Raw genomic sequence first — 19,381 nt, forward strand, 5'->3', positions numbered from 1 at the left:
GTATTTCGGGTCCACTTGGTGTCGCTGCATGAAAATTCTGCAGAGATCAGCAGTTCAGTGGGAGAAACAAATTAGCACCCCACCACATCTGTGCCTCTCTGTCATTAAATGCAGTTAATCCATTGGCGTTGTCCATTGTATACCTTGTACTTAAACTCAGCAGAGAAAAATGTAAACGACAATGCGATGCATCTTTATTTTATAGGATCAAGTGGGAAGATTATTGTGTCATGCACCATTTCTCATCCAAGTCGGTGAAAAGAGGGCCTTCTTCAAGGGTTCTTTTAATTCTACTTTGTAACTGTCCTTGTGGAGGTACATTGGTGAAACCTGTGGAAAAGGTGATATCCCTATCTATTTTCCTCCTTGGAGAGAATGATTATTGTGCCTCCCAACTCTGGTCCAAAATCCCCTGTCCTATCACTCCATAGCACAACACTGTGTCATTGTGTCATTGCACCATCTGGCCTTTATTGCAAAGGGGATGGAGTATAAAAGTAGGGAAGTCTTGCTACAGTTATACAAGGTATTGGTGAGGTCACATCATCATCATCATCATAGGCAGTCCCTCGGAATCGAGGAAGACTTGCTTCCACTCTTAAAAATGAGTAGTTAGATAGCTGAACAGTCCAATATGAAAACCACAGTCCCTGTCACAGGTGGAACAGATAGTCGTTGAGGGAAAGGGTGGGTGGGACAGGTTTGCCGTACGCTCTTTCCGCTGCCTGCGCTTGATTTCTCCATGCTCTCGGCGATGAGATTCGAGTTGCTTAGCGACCTCCCGAATGCACTTCCTGCACTTAGGGCGGTCTTTGGCCATTGAGTCCCAGGTGTCAGTGGGGATGTTGCACTTTTTCAGGGAGGCTTTGAGGGTGTCCTTATAACGTTTCCTCTGCCCACCTTTGGCTCATTTGCTGTGAAGGAATTCCGAGTAGAACACTTGCTCATGTCTGGCATGTGAATAATGTGGCCTGCCCAGCGGAGCTGTTCAAGTGTGGTCAGTGCTTCAATGCACCTAGAATACTGTGTACAGTTTCGGTTTCCAAATTTAAGAAAGGATATATTTGCTTTGGAGGCAGTTCAGAGAAGGTTCACTCGGTTGATTCCGCAGATGAGGGGGTTGACTTATGAGGAAAGGTTGAGTAGGTTTGGTCTCCACTCATTGGAATTCAGAAGAATGAGAGGTGATCTTATCGAAACATATAAAATTATGACGAGGTTTGACAAGGTGGATGTAGAGAGGATGTTTCCACTGATAGGAGAGACTAGAACTAGGGGGCATAATCTTAGAATAAGGGGCCGCCCATTTAAAACTGAGATGAGGAGGAATTTCTTCTCTCAGAGTGTTGGAAATCTGTGGAATTCGCTGCCTTGGAGAACTATGGAAGCTGGATCATTGAATAAATTTAAGACAGAGATTGACAGTTTCTTAACCGATAAAGGAATAAGGGGTTATAGGGAGCGGGCAGGGAAGTGGACCCGAGACCATGATCGGATCAGCCATGATCATATTGAATAGCGGAGCAGGCTCGAGGGGCCATATGGCCTACTCCTGTTCCTATTTCTTATGTTCTTATATGTGGTAAATATTTGATACATTGTACCAAATACTCATTTTCTATGATTTTTCCATGAGCTCAAAATGTATTTCCGAATGAGAATCTCTCAATCAATGGGGCCGATTTTAATTGCTTTAACCCAGCACAAATGGGGTGATAGCAATCTGAAAATGTTTCCAGGAAATGGGACATGTGTTTCCTCCTGGTCACAGTCATCCGAAGGTGCAAGCTTAGATCAGTTGAGCACACTCTTGCCTCCGCATCTAAAGATTGTAGGTTCAAGGCCCACTCCATGAGCACGGTGTATTATGTAGGCTGACGTTTAAATGCGGCACTGAGGGATTGCTGCATTCTCAAAAGTGCAGTTCTTCAAATAAGATATTAAACCAAGCTTGGAGTATTCCTGTTCCAGTGGACTTAAAGGTCATATGGCACTATGTGTAAAAGAGCAGGGAGCTCCCTCAGTGTTCAATCCAACATTTATTTCTTAATCAACAGCATCAAAAATATATTGACTGGTTCTTTTTCGCATCCTACAATGCACAAAATGGATGCTGCCGAACAACAAAGATTCATATATTTTACAGTCTAAGACCATTCGACCCATTATGCCTGTGTCGGTTCTCTGTAGGAGTTATCCAATTAGGCCACTTCGCCTGTCCTGCCCTTATCCGCCTTCTTTAAGATTTTCATGTTTCTGTTACTTATCTACTTCTATTTTAAGAGTTATTACATATTCTGTTTCCAGTGCTGTTTCTGGTAGGGCGTTCCATATCCTAATAACTCTCTGCATCAAAATAAACCCTAAACTACCTTTCTTTTTTCAGTGATAATCTTAAATCTATGCCCTCTATTTATTGACTCACTGACCAGTGGAAAAAAGGTTTTTCTTAAACTACCTTTTAAAAATCCCTCAAAATTTTGAACACCCTTATCAAATCACCTCTTAGCCTTCTTTCTTCAAATAAAAAGAGCCAATTTCTGTAGTGTCTCCTCATAACAAAAGTTTTTTTTTAAAAACTCTGATATCAGTTAGTGAGTCTCATCTGCATCTTTTCCACGGCCTGATATTTTTCCTAAACAGTGAAGTATTTTTGTCTAGTTTTAGTTTGGTATGTAAGCAGTTTTTTTTTTCTCATTCTTTCGGATGAGATAAACCGAGGCCCCATCTGCCCTTTCAGTGGATGTAAAAGATCCCATAGCACTATTTCGAAGAACAGCAGGCGAGTTCTCCCCGGTGCCTGAACCAATATTTATCCCTTACTGTAAAACAAATTATCTGGTCATTATCGCATTGCTGTTTGTGGTGTGCGCAAATTGTTAGCTGCATATACTACCTTATAACAGTGACTACACTTCAAAAGTACTTCATTGGCTGTAAAGCGCTTTGGGATGTCCTGAGGTTGTAAAAGGCGTTAAAAAAAAACACAATTCTGTTTCAATGGGGAATTAGTTCAAAATAATGAACTGGTAAATTTGAAACTTCCAAGAGATCCTTTAAATTAGAACAGACTCCTTTAGTGCTCAGAAATTTAAGAAGAAAAGTAACACTGCGTGATGTTGAAGTTATTTACAAAGGATTAGCTTGGTGCTTGGAGTTTCAATCCTTTTATTGTTTCTCCACTCAAGGAGTTAGGTGGAAGGATTTCTACTGTAAATTTAAAACTATTATTTTACTGTTACTGTTCTTCTTTTGTTAAATAAATTATCTTATTAATTTTAAACATGAAACAAGGTCTGAAAGTATATTGCGACATTCACTTGTCAAAGCCAGGAAATCCTCTGAAGGCACAGGACAAGGCCAGTAGCAAAAAATAGTGAATAGCCAAGGTTTTCTGTTTGTTTCCTCAGCACTTTACCAAAAGTTTGCCTGCATCTCAAGGCTAGAAACAATAGTTTTGAAGTTGTGTGGAGTTGGGACTTGTCCATGAGAGTGATCCAAGATATGAGAGCTGAAATTATTTTGCGTAAGAGGGAAGAAAAAGGCCCAAAAATGGAAAGCATTAAATAATATTTACAGCACAGAAACAGGCCATTTGGCTCAACAGGTCCATGCTGCTGGTTATGCTCCACAAGAGCCTCTTGCCACCCTTCTTCATTTAACCCCATCAACATATCCTTCTATTCTTTTCTCCCTCATGCTTATCTTGCTTCCCCTTAAATGCATCTATGCTAGTCGCCTCAACTACTCCTTGTGGTAGCAAGTTCAACATTCTAACCACTCTGAGTAAAGAAGTTCCTGCTGAATTCCCTATTGCATTTATTGGTGACTATCTTACATATATGTCCACTAGTTCTGGTGCCGCCCGCAAGTGGAAACATTTTCTCTCTGTCTACCCAGTCAAATCGTTTCATATCGTTTCCTAATCTTAAAGACCTCTATCAGGTCACCCTTCAGTCTTTTCTTTCATAGAGAAAAGAGCCCCAGCCTGTTCAATCTTTCCCAATAAGTATAACCTCTCAGTTCAGGTATCATTCTGGTAAATTTTTTTTGCACTTTCTCTGGTGCCTCGGTATACTTTTTACAATATGGAGACGAGAACTATTCACAGTACTCTAAATGTGGTCTAACCAAGTTTCTATGCAAGTGCAACACAGCGTCCCTGCTTTTCAATTCTATCCCTCCAGAAATGAACCCCAGTGCTTTGTTTGCTTTTTTTATGTCCTTAATGACCTGCCTTGCTACTTCTAGTGATTTATGCACCTGTACTCTGAGATCCCTCTGCTCCTCTACCTCATTTAGACATTTACTTTCCAAGGAGTATGTAGCCTCCTTATTCTACATACCAAAATGTACCACCTCACACTTATCTTTATTGAAGTTCATTTGCAAATTAGGCACCCATTCTGCAAGTTTTTTTAATGCCTTCCTGTAATTTATTTGAATAAAATAATCTCACTGCCTTCTGGCCTGCAATCTTGGTGTCGAACCTCCAGCCAGGCTGTTTCTGAAAACCAGACTGCCTTTTTAGGTATATAGTATTCTGTATTATTTCTGACTGTTCACACTTAGGGAAACAAGCCATAGAATTGCTTTGGTTTGGTTTTTGAAGAAAAACAATGTTACATTAGCATATTAATTATCTTTCCTCTGACTTTGAATTCACAACCCAACATGGGGCTGTGCTAACAAAGGAACCCCATTAAAACCAACTTTAACTCAAACCACATTTTAAAATAATTCAGAATCCGATCTTTCCTGTAATAATGGTTCAAAGAAATCCAGAAATGTGACACTCGTCAAGATGGCAGGCGTAATGTATTTGCTTCACAGGTTCTTTGCTTAAGAATTCATAGCAACACATTGTTATTCAGAACTAGTTGGTTTATTAACAAAGGTTTAGCGATCACACTACACATTACCAGTTCATCCACTAGGCTCACAACTGCACACCTCATCGTGGATGACCTAGACCCAGGTGACTGGGGTTTTACGTGATATTCACGTACGAATATCACGTGAATGGCTAAGCCACTAACTATACAAAAGCTCTGCAAACCTGTGAGCATACTCAGAGGTGCAAATATTACAACAGGGAACGGAATGTTTTTTCTACATTATTTTCTGTGAATGTCTTTATTCCACCCATTTAATGTAAAATTTAAATAATTTAATAAAGGTCCAATACAGCAAATAATATTTTGAAAATTTGTGGCTAAATGCTTGGAAATGCCCTTCCTGTATATAGAACTTGGAAATACCCTTCCTGTATATAGAACTTGTAACAAAATCTAGCTAACATAGATTTGTTCAATGGCTTGGCAAATGAACTTTTAAAAATAGAAATGCTGGATTTCTGATAACTTGGATTTCGCATCGGTAAATAAAAAATGAGTAGGAAACCCTGTCAGTGGGCATGTCATCGCAGTACTCATTCACACAGCGTGCATATGCGAACTGGCCGGTCATATATCACACAGGTGATTCAGAGTGAAGTTCTCTCTACTTTTCCAAAGCGGGCACTCCCTGGTCAGGCTTTTATTTGTTCACGGGATGTGGGCATCACTGGTATTTATTTTCCATCCCTAATTGCCCATCCCAACTGAGAGACTTTCTGGGCCACATCAGAGGGCAGTTAATGTCAACCACATTGCTGTGGGTCTGGAGTCACATATAGAAACATAGAAACATAGAAAATAGGTGCAGGAGTAGGCCATTCGGCCCTTCTAGCCTGCACCGCCATTCAATGAGTTCATAGCTGAACATTCAACTTCAGTACCCCATTCCTGCTTTCTCGCCATACCCCTTGATCCCCCTAGTAGTAAGGACCTCATCTAACTCCTTTTTGAATATATTTAGTGAATTGGCCTCAACAACTTTCTGTGGTAGAGAATTCCACAGGTTCACCACTCTCTGGGTGAAGAAGTTCCTCCGCATCTCGGTCCTAAATGGCTTACCCCTTATCCTTAGACTGTGACCTCTGGTTCTGGACTTCCCCAACATTGGGAACATTCTTCCTGCATCTAACCTGTCTAACCCCGTCAGAATTTTAAATGTTTCTATGAGGTCCCCTCTCATTCTTCTGAACTCCAGTGAATACAAGCCCAGTTGATCCAGTCTTTCTTGATAGGTCAGTCCCGCCATCCCGGGAATCAGTCTGGTGAACCTTCGCTGCACTCCCTCAATAGCAAGAATGTCCTTCCTCAGGTTAGGAGACCAAAACTGTACACAATACTCCAGGTGTGGCCTCATCAATGCCCTGTACAACTGTAGCAACACCTCCCTGCCCCTGTACTCAAATCCCCTTGCTATGAAGGCCAACATGCCATTTGCTTTCTTAACTGCCTGCTGCACCTGCATGCCAACCTTCAATGACTGATGTACCATGACACCCAGGTCTCTTTGCACCTCCCCTTTTCCTAATCTGTCACCATTCAGATAATAGTCTGTCTCTCTGTTTTTACCACCAAAGTGGATAACCTCACATTTATCCATATTATACTTCATCTGCCATGCATTTGCCCACTCACCTAACCTATCCAAGTTGCTCTGCAGCCTCACAGCATCCTCCTCGCAGCTCACACTGCCACCCAAATTAGTGTCATCCGCAAATTTGGAGATACTACATTTAATCCCCTCATCTAAATCATTAATGTACAGTGTAAACAGCTGGGGCCCCAGCACAGAACCTTGCGGTACCCCACTAGTCACTGCCTGACATTCTGAAAAGTACCCATTTACTCCTACTCTTTGCTTCCTGTCTGACAACCAGTTCTCAATCCATGTCAGTACACTACCCCCAATCCCATGTGCTCTAACTTTGCACATCAATCTCTTGTGTGGGACCTTGTCGAACGCCTTCTGAAAGTCCAAATATACCACATCAACTGGTTCTCCCTTATCCACTCTACTGGAAACATCCTCAAAAAATTCCAGAAGATTTGTCAAGCATGATTTCCCTTTCACAAATCCATGCTGACTTGGACCTATCATGTCACCTCTTTCCAAATGCACTGCTATGACATCCTTAATAATTGATTCCATCATTTTACCCACTACCGATGTCAGGCTGACCGGTCTATAATTCCCTGTTTTCTCTCTCCCTCCTTTTTTAAAAAGTGGGGTTACATTGGCTACCCTCCACTCCATAGGAACTGATCCAGAGTCAATGGAATGTTGGAAAATGACTGTCAACGCATCCACTATTTCCAAGGCCACCTCCTTAAGTACTCTGGGATGCAGTCCATCAGGCCCTGGGGATTTATCGGCCTTCAATCCCATCAATTTCCCCAACACAATTTCCCGGCTAATAAGGATTTCCCTCAGTTCCTCCTCCTTACTAGACCCCCCGACCCCTTTTATAACCGGAAGGTTGTTCGTGTCCTCCTTCGTGAATACCGAACCAAAGTACTTGTTCAATTGGTCCGCCATTTCTTTGTTCCCCGTTATGACTTCCCCTGATTCTGACTGCAGGGGACCTACGTTTGTCTTTACTAACCTTTTTCTCTTTACATATCTATAGAAACTTTTGCAATCCGTCTTAATGTTCCCTGCAAGCTTCTTCTCATACTCCATTTTCCCTGCCCTAATCAATAGGCCAGACCGGGTAAGGATGGTAGATTTCCTTCCCTAAAAGACATTAGTGAACCAGATGGGTTTTTACAACATTCCGCTAGTTTCGTGGTCAACATTATTGACACTAGCTTTCAAAAACGTTTTATTCCAGATTTATTTAATTGAAGTTAAATTCCCCAGCTTCCGTGATGGAATTTGAACTTATGTCACCAGATCATTAGTCCAGGCCTCTGGATTACTAGTCCAGTAACATAACCGCTATGCTACCATTTCCTGACTATTTGCAATTGAGAATTCCAAATGAAGGACGTAGCCCATAGTGCAGACCAAGACCAAGGTTGAAAATAATAGGAGAGTTGATCAACAAAGCGATTAAAATATTTGGATTTTAAATCAGTAGAATGCAGGAGGAGAGTAAAATGTCTGGAGAATACAATTGATATGACAGTTGTGAACTCAACTATGTTGTTATTTCTTCTCTACAAATTGTATCATCATTGTTTCACATAAGGTCCAATTAGCAATCTCAATTTTCAAATGCTACGAATAAAGCAAAACAAATTGAGACCCAATCTTAGATTCATATGTGAAATCTTGGAGGAGGCATATACGATATTTGAGCTGGTGTTCTTGGAGATGTTCTAGGTGTTTGGACACTGATGAGTTTTTGAAGCAATTTGGGGGTGTTTTTTGGGCTACTTCAGTTTTGTTCCTGGCTGTCAGTTGATAAATGTGTGATGTGGCAATGGAAATGACGACAGTAAGAATGGATGTGGTGCGCGAAGGTACAGATTGCGTATTATTGCTGAGGCACATTTAGTTTGCTTTGTACACACAAATTTAGCTTTATTAAATTCTCTTTGGGATGCTGTGTTTAGCAGTTTAATTGATTTTTTTCTTCTTGAAAATATTACTTGAGTGTTAGTTTTGGTATGAAACTGAGGAGTATAGATTGGCTTGCAACAGTGGAAAGCAATTCTGCGATAGGTACACATTGCAAGAGTTGAAAGTAATTCTGGGATGAAATGACACAATAGTCAGGGAACTGAGTGGTGCAGTAAGTCTGCAAACTGCACTGCCACATCTGAGGCCTGGATTCAGATAGCGTGAAAGTCTCCATTTAATGTGGGTTGTAAGAGTCCGAATTGAAATCAGTTGGAGCAATCTCAATCCAATTCCTAATGGAGCTGGACCCACAGGGTAAAATTGTGTCTCATTTAAAACTAAAAAGGCAGTTTCACTTGGCTAGAGAAAGGAAAATGTCACAGCGGTGCAGTTTCTGAAGTTAGGGTAAATAGTGCATTGTTGGGCAGAGTAGAGGGAAATTTACTTTGAATCTAACTTGAGCTACACCTGACCTGGAAGTGTTTGATGTTGGTTGTGATGCCCAAATTGAAAAGTGTTATATTTTCTTGTGCTGACACTTGTTCCTCATATCAATAAGTACAACATTCTTATTGAGAAATTAATACATTCTGTTCTAAAACCACAATCATATTTTAAGATAGGGATTAAATGCAGCTTAAAAGTTCTCTACTTGGACCAAAATCCCAGTCTGAACAGTTCACCTCCAACTGCAGAGGAATTAAGAGTTCAGTTTCCGATAGAGGCCATCTGTGGGCCTCAGATGACTCCGGGAGGAGTCGAGCGGTGGCCAGCAGTGCCTCACGGTTTCAATGTGGAGCTGGGAGGAGCACTCATGCTCCACGTTAAAGCAAGTTCAAAAACTTTAAACTTACCTACTGGCTGCAAGCTTCCAGCGGTCCTGTCAAGGACATCTGATGCGGGTGCTGGGCACCTGAGCAAACTGACTGCAGCATGCACGGGGCATGCTGAGGTCAGTCTCAAACGAATTTTACAAAGGCGGCCAGAAATAGGCAATTTGTCTAATCAATGAGCCGAACGCCAGTTTCAGGCAAGAGCCCTGGACGACTGTAGGGTGACCTGACCAACATGGCATGTGGTGCACTGCCGGTGCAGACTTTGCGCACGCGTGCACGCCACAGTATGCGTTGCAATGCCCGTTTTTCACCTGAAAAACGAGCGCAGCACAATCGGATTTCTAGACCGAGGGATCCAACCTTGCCCTTCTTAGTTCAGTATTACATCACTTACCAACTGAAACATTGAGGACACCAAATCTTTTTAAACATCATTGAGGGGAATGGAAGAAGCTAACAGGACTAGTTACCTCTTTTGGCTGGATCTATTTCAAACATTAGATTACTTTCTTGGCCCAGGAGATGCGAGAAAACTGATATCGCAGGTTTATAAGTTACTCGTGAATGAAAAGTGTATTACATAATTGTCAGGTTATTTTTATATAGAATGGACCTTAAAAATGAATTTTGTTTCCATTTACTCTCCTTTTCTCTCCTCCTGTCAGAAATCACTGAATCCTGCTGGGGTAGACTTCCCAGGACTTTGGCAACTTTCTGCTATCTCTCTCTGTTCTTCATTCATTAGTCCAGAGATTGAGCATTACTAGGTGATATGATTATAGTATTAAGTAATTGGTAATTCAGGATATTTTGACGAGCCTAGTATATGGGGAATATACAGTATTTATTGAATACCTGTCTACTTTTAGCACAGTGGGTGACTTGTTAAAGGAACACTATCGCTTCTAGCAAAGCTTTCTTAAGCTGATCGACACACGTCACAATATCCGTTATATATTAACAATATTTAAACATCACACTTTTTTGTGACATCATTGTGATGCAAGCTCTTCTAGCCTCTTGCTGTCTCTAAAACAGTGACAATCCCCATTCACCCTTGGAGCCTCCTTACGTTCTGCTCAACACAACTGGCATGAAATGCCAAACTTGTTTGTGGATAGTTTATTTAAAATGCTGCAGCTCCCAATCCAGGGGATGAAGGAAGTCTTGTAGAAATGATGCTTGCGCACTGTCAATGTGCCAAAATGTGAGAGTCATGGAGTTATAGGTTCACCCTCCCCAGACCATCACAATGCTTTCCCTTTGTACGCATTTCCTAATCTGAGAATGAGTGGAAATGACAGAAGGAGGGAGTCCGAGGGTGATTTGAGCTATGCCTGATTTCTACCAGATTGAGGCAAGCATTCCACTCCCACCTGACTGAACAGTAATACAGACCTCTCCCTGGTCCTGAGCCTGTACTCAGTGCCGTGACAACTTCCGTTAGAATATTCCTATTTTGCACCACAGTTCAATTTGCTCAATGGGCACATGCAATTAGTCAATGACTACATTACTATTTGTCTCCCTCTCTGAGAAATATTCCAGTGTGAGATGACCATTGGTGACAATCTGGACAGGTTGACATGTTGTGATGCTATGCACTATGATATAATCCAAGTTAAAATGGAGGCTGTGATTCAAGTTTGCTGTAGACATATTTTCCTCAGGTTCAGTGAAAATATTTGTTTTCTCAGGCAAGCCTTTGCTCCTTCGGAACTGAAATGTGACCTTATAAACTAAGTAGTTTGAGATAGCAAGCCACAAGGCAAATAATAAACCCGTTTTACCACTGATTTTCACTGGAAATAATATGGGAACCTGCTCTACAATCCTGATCACTCTGATTGATGGGAAATACCAGGCTAACCTACAGTAAATAGTATAATTAAGTTTTTTGAGAAGTAAGATTAACAGAAAAGCAAGATTTAAGAAAAAACAGCAGATTGTAGCTAAAATTATAAATTCAAGTAATTTGCTTTTTTTTCAAAACTTTAAAATTGAAGAATATTAAAGAGTTCTCTGCAATATGCATGGCACCTTTACTGTTTTTCATTTACAGCTACTCCTCTGCACTTAAGAAATGCAGTAATGTCGTGAACATTGGACAAACATCAAGCCAGTTTGGCCCCACCAAGCACAAAGTATTATGATTGTGGGCCTATCAAAGCCACCATCAGGATTAAGGTAACAATGACTTGTCAAACGTATTGTACTTCATAGTTAAGTGCTAGTCAGCAGCAAAGGAGGTAAAGTAGCTGGCTCAGTTGAGTAATGCATCTCTTGGCAGGATATTACCTGATAGTACAGGTGACTCTGCATCAGACAGGAAAGCAGAGGGAAAAAAATAGAATGCACTGGGAACTTTACTTGCCTCTGACAGTACTGTTGATATGGGGAAGGTTGGCTCCTGGGGTCCTTGAAACAAATGTTTCAGTGGCTCCATACTGATCTGGAGGCTGAAGAGTGAATTCCCAACGCTCTTAGCCTGGTAAGAGGTTCAAGGTCACAGATATAGTTGGTGGGGTCATACTGGCTTGGTACATGCTGATCTCCCTGGCAAGCCTTCCTTTATCACTTCCACATCAAGCACAAAGTATTATGATTGTGGGCCTATCGAAGTCACCATCAGGATTAAGGTAACAATGACTTGTCAAACGTATTGTACTTCATAGTTAGGTGTCCTGATGCACCTTGGGTGGAATGAAAATTGGCTTTGGAGCATTACAGACCCTGTCTGCTTGCAGTTCTGCAGAACTGTAATAGACAGTTTTTGTATGCTAAGTGTTAGCACGAATGAAATCCTGGAAGAATCTCTCTGGGTCGGTTCCAACATCAAAACGGTCTTTATTATGCCGGCGGGGAGAAAGCTTCTGGGTTACTTCAGGCACTACTCTCCGCTGAACAAATAAATTCATCGATATTTATATGTTTTACAACAGTTCATTACAATTACTCAGCCCATGTCGGCTGGACACAATCCAATCATAACGATTATAGATTACAAATCGATTCCTCTGGGCCAATGGAATTGGCCCCCAGGCACCAGGGGACTGCGTGATCATCTCATGTTTAGCTGGGGCTTACTCATGGCTTCGTGATATTCTCCAGACCCCTTTATCTCTACTGTCCTTGGGTTCTGCCTGTGCCTAACCTTCTTATCTTAACCCAGTTACAGGAATTCCTTTGTTTAGTATTCTGCTAGGACATCTTGTCTGGAGTTTGTTGATTAGGGACATTCTGCTGAGCTCGCCCTTTCCAGTGTTCCTGTACACGGAACTGCAGTGTCATCAGCTACCCAAAAATGTAGTCAAGCTAACTGTTAGCTGAATTCCCCTAGTGCTTTGCGGAATCCCTGGCAGCCATTTTATATCTGGCTACCATTTTATACATACATATATTCAGCAGGTGCCTTTGCCTTTGAAAGTACCCTACAGCACTAAGTTTCTTATTGATTCTTATTTTAAAAAAGATTCTGCTGTATTGACATTCCCTCAATTGTCCGAATATGGAAAAACACAGGAAAAGTATATGAAACATTCGCAAGGAAACAGTTATAAAATATAAATAATACAAGAGAGAGGAGCTATGCATTCCAGTTATGCTATTACTCACAAATTTCTTTCACTTTTCACTGATGGCATTGGTTGGTGTATAAATGGAGGGTGTATGACAGTTATCTACTGCATATAATATTTATTCGATGGTCAGATCTTACAATATAAGAGCAGTATGACTGGGTTTGCAGCATCAAATATCCAATGTCGGCACCAATATTGTCAGCCATGACCCAGGTGATAGCACTCTTGCCTCTGAGTTAGAAGGTTGTGGGTTTAAGTCCCACAAAAATCTAAGCTGATGCTCCAGTGCAGTTCTGAGGGAGTGCTGCACTGTTGGAGGTGCCGTCTTTCAAATTAGATGTTCTACCAAGGCCTTTTCTGTTCTCTCAAGTGGACATAAAAGATCCCCTGGCACTATTTCAAGGAAGAGCAGGAGGGTTCTCCTTGGTGTCCTGGTCGATATTTTTCCTCAATCAACATCACAAAAACAGATTATTTGGTCATCAGATTGCTGCTTGTGGGATCTTGCTGTCCACAACTGGACTGCTGCATTTCCTACCTTACAACAGTGACAACACTTCAAAAGTACTTCATTGGCTGTAAAGCGCTTTGGGACATCCTGAGGTTGTAAAAGACGGTATATAAATGAAAGCCTTTCTTTCTTTTCTTTCTTTCAATTTAAATCATGGCTTTATCTGTACCTTAACTTGATAGCTAAGTCTTCTCAATTTACAGTGAGATGTATTACATAGTTCAGTGTGACCATTGCAAGTGTCTGTACCCTCCTCAGCAAGATGAACTGTGGTATGAAACCTCATACACTAAACAACATTAGCAAATGGAAAAAGATATTGGCCCAAATTTTGCGGTCAGCGATGAGCAAACGGAGCTTGTTTACCCTTGCCCACAGAATTTCTGTGATTTGTGGTTCTCAGAACTTAAAGCAGCATGGCGCACTCTACAATGTAAAATCACGTACAGAAAGCAAAATAAAGGAAAAGAAAGATGGGATTAAGAGTCAGAGATTAAAAGAGGCTGAATTATAAAAGTAAAAACATTTTTTTATCTAAAATGTTTATATCTCCAACTATAATTAAAATCTGAAGGAATGAGACTCTACACTAGTAAAATTAAATTTTCAATGCCAAGAGGTTGTTTGGCAGTAATTAAAACATATCACGCCATTAAAAATTCACTGACACTTGAATGGAAAAGCCCTAAATTTCTCTGGTGTGTTTAGTGGGTAAGTACCCTGACCTCATGCCCTTCATGTATTTTAATCCCGAGTCACTTGGCGAGGTACCAGTGTAGCGAAGCGTGTGGAGGAGCAGGTTAAATTGAACAGCAACTTCCTGATTTCCACGTTTAATCTGCGCATGTGCAGATGCCAGAACTTGCTGTCCGATTTATTCCATAATAACTGTGGGCGCTGATAGCCTCACCATTATTCTTACCGTAAAATCAGGGCCAATATTGAAATGTGACACAAACAGAATCAATAGCTGATCATGATGGTGCTAAATTTTGATACCATTCATAACCTTGATCACTATGACCAACTATTAACTAAAATGTTCACAAGTTTTAAGGTCCAGTTTTCTTGTAGTGTAAAGTTGGCTTACAGTTTTAAATTAAACAATTGTCCGTTGCTATCATCCATATATTAGCCCCTGTTCATCAATCAAGAATGTTATGTGTTGCAGCCCAGAAGTATTTTTTAAATTTACATATTCCAATACCTGGGTAAAATTGATAATTAAACATTCCTGGGAAAATGAGGGTGGGGGGTATGTTCTTGCTTGTAGCATATCTGAGTAGAAATGTTCCACTTATACACACTTGGGTGCATGTTCACTCCAGGAACAGCATGCCTGTTTATGCACATGCTGACACTTTTGAGAGGAGAGGGGTTTATCACCATAAAGTAGTTTTTTAAATTTGTTCTTGGATGTGGGCATCGCTGGCAAGGCCAGCATTTATTGCCCATTCCTAATTGCCCTTGCGAAGGTGGTGGTGAGCCACATTGTTAAACCGCTGCAGTCCTTGTGGTGAAGGAACTACCAAGTGCTGTTAGGGAGGGAGTTCCAGGATTTTGACCCAGCAACGATGAAGGAATGGCAATATACTTCCAAGTCAGGATTGTGTGTGACAGAGAGGAACTTGCAGGTGATGGTGTTCCCATGCACCTGCTGCCCTTGTCCTTCTAGGTGGTTGAGGTTGCAGGTTTAGGAGGTGCTGCCGAAGAAGCCTTGGCGAGTTGCTGCAGTGCATCCTGTAGATGGTACACACTGCAGCTACAGTGCGCCGATGGTGGTGGGAGTGAATGTTGAAGGTGGCGGATGGGTTGCCAATCAAGCGGGCTTCTTTATCCTGGATGGTGCCGAGCTTGAGTGTTGTTGGAGCTGCTCTCATCCAGTTTGCACTCTTTCAGTTTCATTGAGTCTGATGTATCTGAGCCCTGTATTACTTTTAACATTTGAATTATGTTTCCTTCAGTTTCACAATCTAATGCCCAAAATGTTGATTTCTTTTCACCCTTTTTGTAAGTTTCTTCTTTTGGCTCTCTTTGCCGAACATCACTCTCTAGCAGAAACATAGAAACATAGGAAATAGGTGCAGGAGTGGGCCATTCGGCCCTTCGAGCCTGCACCACCATTCAATAAGATCATGGCTGATCATTCCATCAGCACTCCTTTCCCACTTTCTCTTCATACCCCTTGATCCCTTTAGCCGTAAGGGCCATATCTAACTGCCTCTTGAATATATCCAATGAACTGGCATCAACAACTCTCTGCGGCAAGGAATTCCACAGGTTAACAACTCTCTGAGTGAAGAAGTTTCTCCTCATCTCAGTCCTAAGTGGCCTACCCCTTATCCTAAGACTGTGTCCCCTGCTTCTGGACTTCCCCAACATCGGGAACATTCTATCCCGCATCTAATCTGTCCAGTCCCGTCAGAATCTTATACGTTTCTATGAGATCCACTCTCATCCTTCTAAACTCCAGTGTATAAAGGCCCAGTTGATCCAGTCTCTCCTCATATGTCAGTCCAGCCATCCCTGGAATCAGTCTGCTGAACCTTCGCTGCACTCCCTCAAAAGCAAGAAAGTCCTTCCTCAGATTAGGAGACCAAAACTGAACACAATATTCCAGGTGATGTCTCACCAAGGCCCTGTACAACTGCAGTAAGACCTCCCTGCTCCTTTACTCAATTCCTATAGCTATGAAAGCCAACATACCATTTGCCTTCTTCATCGCCTGCTGAACCTGCATGCCAACTTTCAATGACTGATGAACCATGACACCCAGGTCTCATTGCACCTCCCCTTTTCCTAATCTGCCACCATTCAGATAATATTCTGCCTTTGCGTTTTTGCCCCCAAAGTGGATAACCTCACACTTATCCACATTATACTGCATCTGCCATGTATTTGCCCACTCGCCTAACCTGTCCAAGTCACCCTGCAGCCTCTTAGCGTCCTCCTCACAGCTCACACCGCCACCCAGTTTAGTGTCATCTGCAAACTTGGAGATAGTATACTCAATTCCTTCATCTAAATCATTAATGTATATTGTAAAGAGCTGAGTTCCCAGCACTGAGCCATGCAGTACTCCACTAGTCACTGCCTGCCATTCTGAAAAGGACCTGTTTATCCCAACTCTCTGCTTCCTATCTGCCAACCAGTTCTCTATCCATGTCAGTACATTACCCCCAATACCATGTGCTTTGATTTTGCACATCTTGTGTGGGACCTTGTCAAAAGCCTTTTGAAAGTCCAAATATACCACATCCACTGGTTCTCCCTTGTCCACTCTACAAGTTACATCCTCAAAATGCTCCAGAAGATTTGTCAAGCATGATTTCCCTTTCACAAATCCATGCTGACTTGGACTGATCCTGTCACTGCTTTCCAAATGCGCTGCTATTTCATCCTTAATGATTGATTCCAACATTTTCCCCACTACTGATGTCAGGCTAACCGGTCTATAATTACCCGTTTTCTCTCTCCCTCCTTTTTTAAAAAGTGATGTTACATTAGCTACCCTCCGGTCCATAGGAACTGATTCAGAGTCGATAGACTGTTGGAAAATGATCACCAATGCATCCACTATTTCTAGGGCCACTTCCTTAAGTACTCTGGGATGTAGACTATCAGGCCTTGGGGATTTATCAGCCTTCAATCCCATCAATTTACCTAACACAATTTCCCATCTAATAAGGATTTCCTTCAGTTCCTCCTTCTCACTAGACCCTCGGTCCCCAGTATATCCAGAAGGTCATTTGTGTCTTCCTTAGTGAAGACAGAACCAAAGTATTTGTTCAATTGGTCTGCCATTTCTTTGTTCCCCATTATAAATCCGACTGCAAGGGACCTACGTTTGTCTTCATTAATCTTTTTCTCTTCACATATCTATAGAAGCTTTTGCAGTCAGTTTTTATGTTCCCGGCAAGCTTCCTCCCGTACTCTATTTTTCCCCTCTTAATTAAACCCTTAGTCCTCCTCTGCTGAATTCTAAATTTCACCCAGTCCTCAGGTTTGCTGCTTTTTCATGGCAGAGAGATGGACACAGGACTCTTGCAGATTTTCTTTTTGTTTATTGATTCATGTTGGCAAGTCAGTATTTTTTGTCTTTCCTTTGTTTCCCTGAGGACGTAAAGAGTCAACTACATAACATCGAGTCACACCCAGAAGGACATGACATGAGTGACCTATTGGGTTTTTTACGATAATCCAGCAGATTTAGCAATCATTTTCTGGCACAAGCCCACAAACTACCAGATTTATTGGGTTCAATTTTACAGCTTGCTACGATAAGAATGTGAACTGAAAATCTTTTGGTCGCAAGTCCAGTACCATTAGGCAACATGCAGCAAATCTGGGGCATAACTGCTAGGTTCCCACTGGTAACTCTCCATCTATTTCTGTTTTTTATCCTCCTTCACTCTGTGAAAGGTACATGACTTCGATGAACAACGTTCTCCCTGACAGCATGAGATGAGGAATATGTGGTGAAGACAATTGTAGACTCAAGCCTGACTTTAGCTAGTTCGTGGCACAGCGAGTTGGAGATTTGACTGCTAGCCATATCAATCGGTGAATATTGCACATTCAGAAATATTGGAAAAGTTTTTCTTCTCCAAGCCATTTTTTCCTGTTTCTTTTTTTCATAAACTGCTATCGTGCTTCAGGGGATTAGAAGTCAAAGGAGCTAAAAATTCTATATAACATTTAATATAATAAACTGTAGCTAACTCGCTGCATTAATTAAGCACAATCGGGAAGACTCTTTCTGGTAGCAATATTGCTTTAACGTGTGCTAAAATTGATTGGAGTGCCCTTTCCGTGATCCCATGTTGCATTGCTGTTCAAATACTCAAAGTCTGGAAAGCTTCTCCATATTTAACTCAGCACTGCCGAGACTGAGGGATTGGGGAATCAAGCCTATTCCGGTCATTCCTGCGGAATTACAGTGGGAGAAGTAATTAGCTGATGCGATATTTCATTGACTTCACTGAACGCCTCAGAGTAATTAACATCAGCTCAGTGAAATCAGAAACGCCTTGTCAAGGTCATGGCTGCCCTTTGGTAACTTCTGTTTGGAGGTAGTTGCTTTGGTGAGGCGCAAGAGCATAAAAAAAAGCAAAAATCTGCTCTGGGGTCACTCCGGGATTTTCACTTGATGAGATGATCAATTGTTAAGTGTTTAATCAAGTTACATGGCAGTTCTGAAGTGGCCTTAAAACATTATATTGTGCCCGCATAGTATTCCACGTCACTGATACCTGGTAGAAATAATCCAATAGCATAATAAACAAAAAGAATGATATATTCCAGCACGAGGATTACAAGTGCGTCTCTAGACAGCAATATTTAAGGTCCTTGTGGGCTTCTTGATCCTTTTCCAGTGTTTGTATAGTCGAGTAAAATACAGGGAAAATCTAAATGAGGCAAAAGAGGAGAAAGACTCAGAGAGGGAGAATGATAAAGACAGTTGTACAAATACAAAGATATAGTTAGTGACAGACATCTGGTCAGTGAAAGAGATAGAAAGCTACAGAGATAAACAAATAAACCGACACTTCTCACACACACGCACTCCACACCCACCCACACGCATGCACACACGCACACACATGTCTCACATTGTGCTGTATCTCTAAAACAGCCCTTCAGGCATGACAAGAGAAAAACAAGGACTTGAGGTTATACGTTTAGTGAATTCTCCACTCTGATTTATTTATTTCTTCTTAATCGTGAATGCATCTGACATTGTAGTCCTAGAGTTATTTTAGCCTGCTCCTCAAGAGTTTTTTTGGGTTTGACTTCCAACACCACAATAATAGAATGAGTGGACTCTGTACATACTATTCTTTGTTCAATTGTAGTCCATTGACACTCTTTTTTTTAAGATGTAATATTAACTTTAAAAAAACAATTCATTGTGTTTTTGACGTGATTGTTTGCCAATGGCAAGCAGCATGCTGATAATCCCAACACACCATCAATTGGCAAGAACCAAAGCT

The sequence above is a fragment of the Pristiophorus japonicus genome, chromosome 4 (assembly GCF_044704955.1).
Source record: "Pristiophorus japonicus isolate sPriJap1 chromosome 4, sPriJap1.hap1, whole genome shotgun sequence".
NCBI classification, from domain to species: Eukaryota; Metazoa; Chordata; class Chondrichthyes; family Pristiophoridae; genus Pristiophorus; species Pristiophorus japonicus.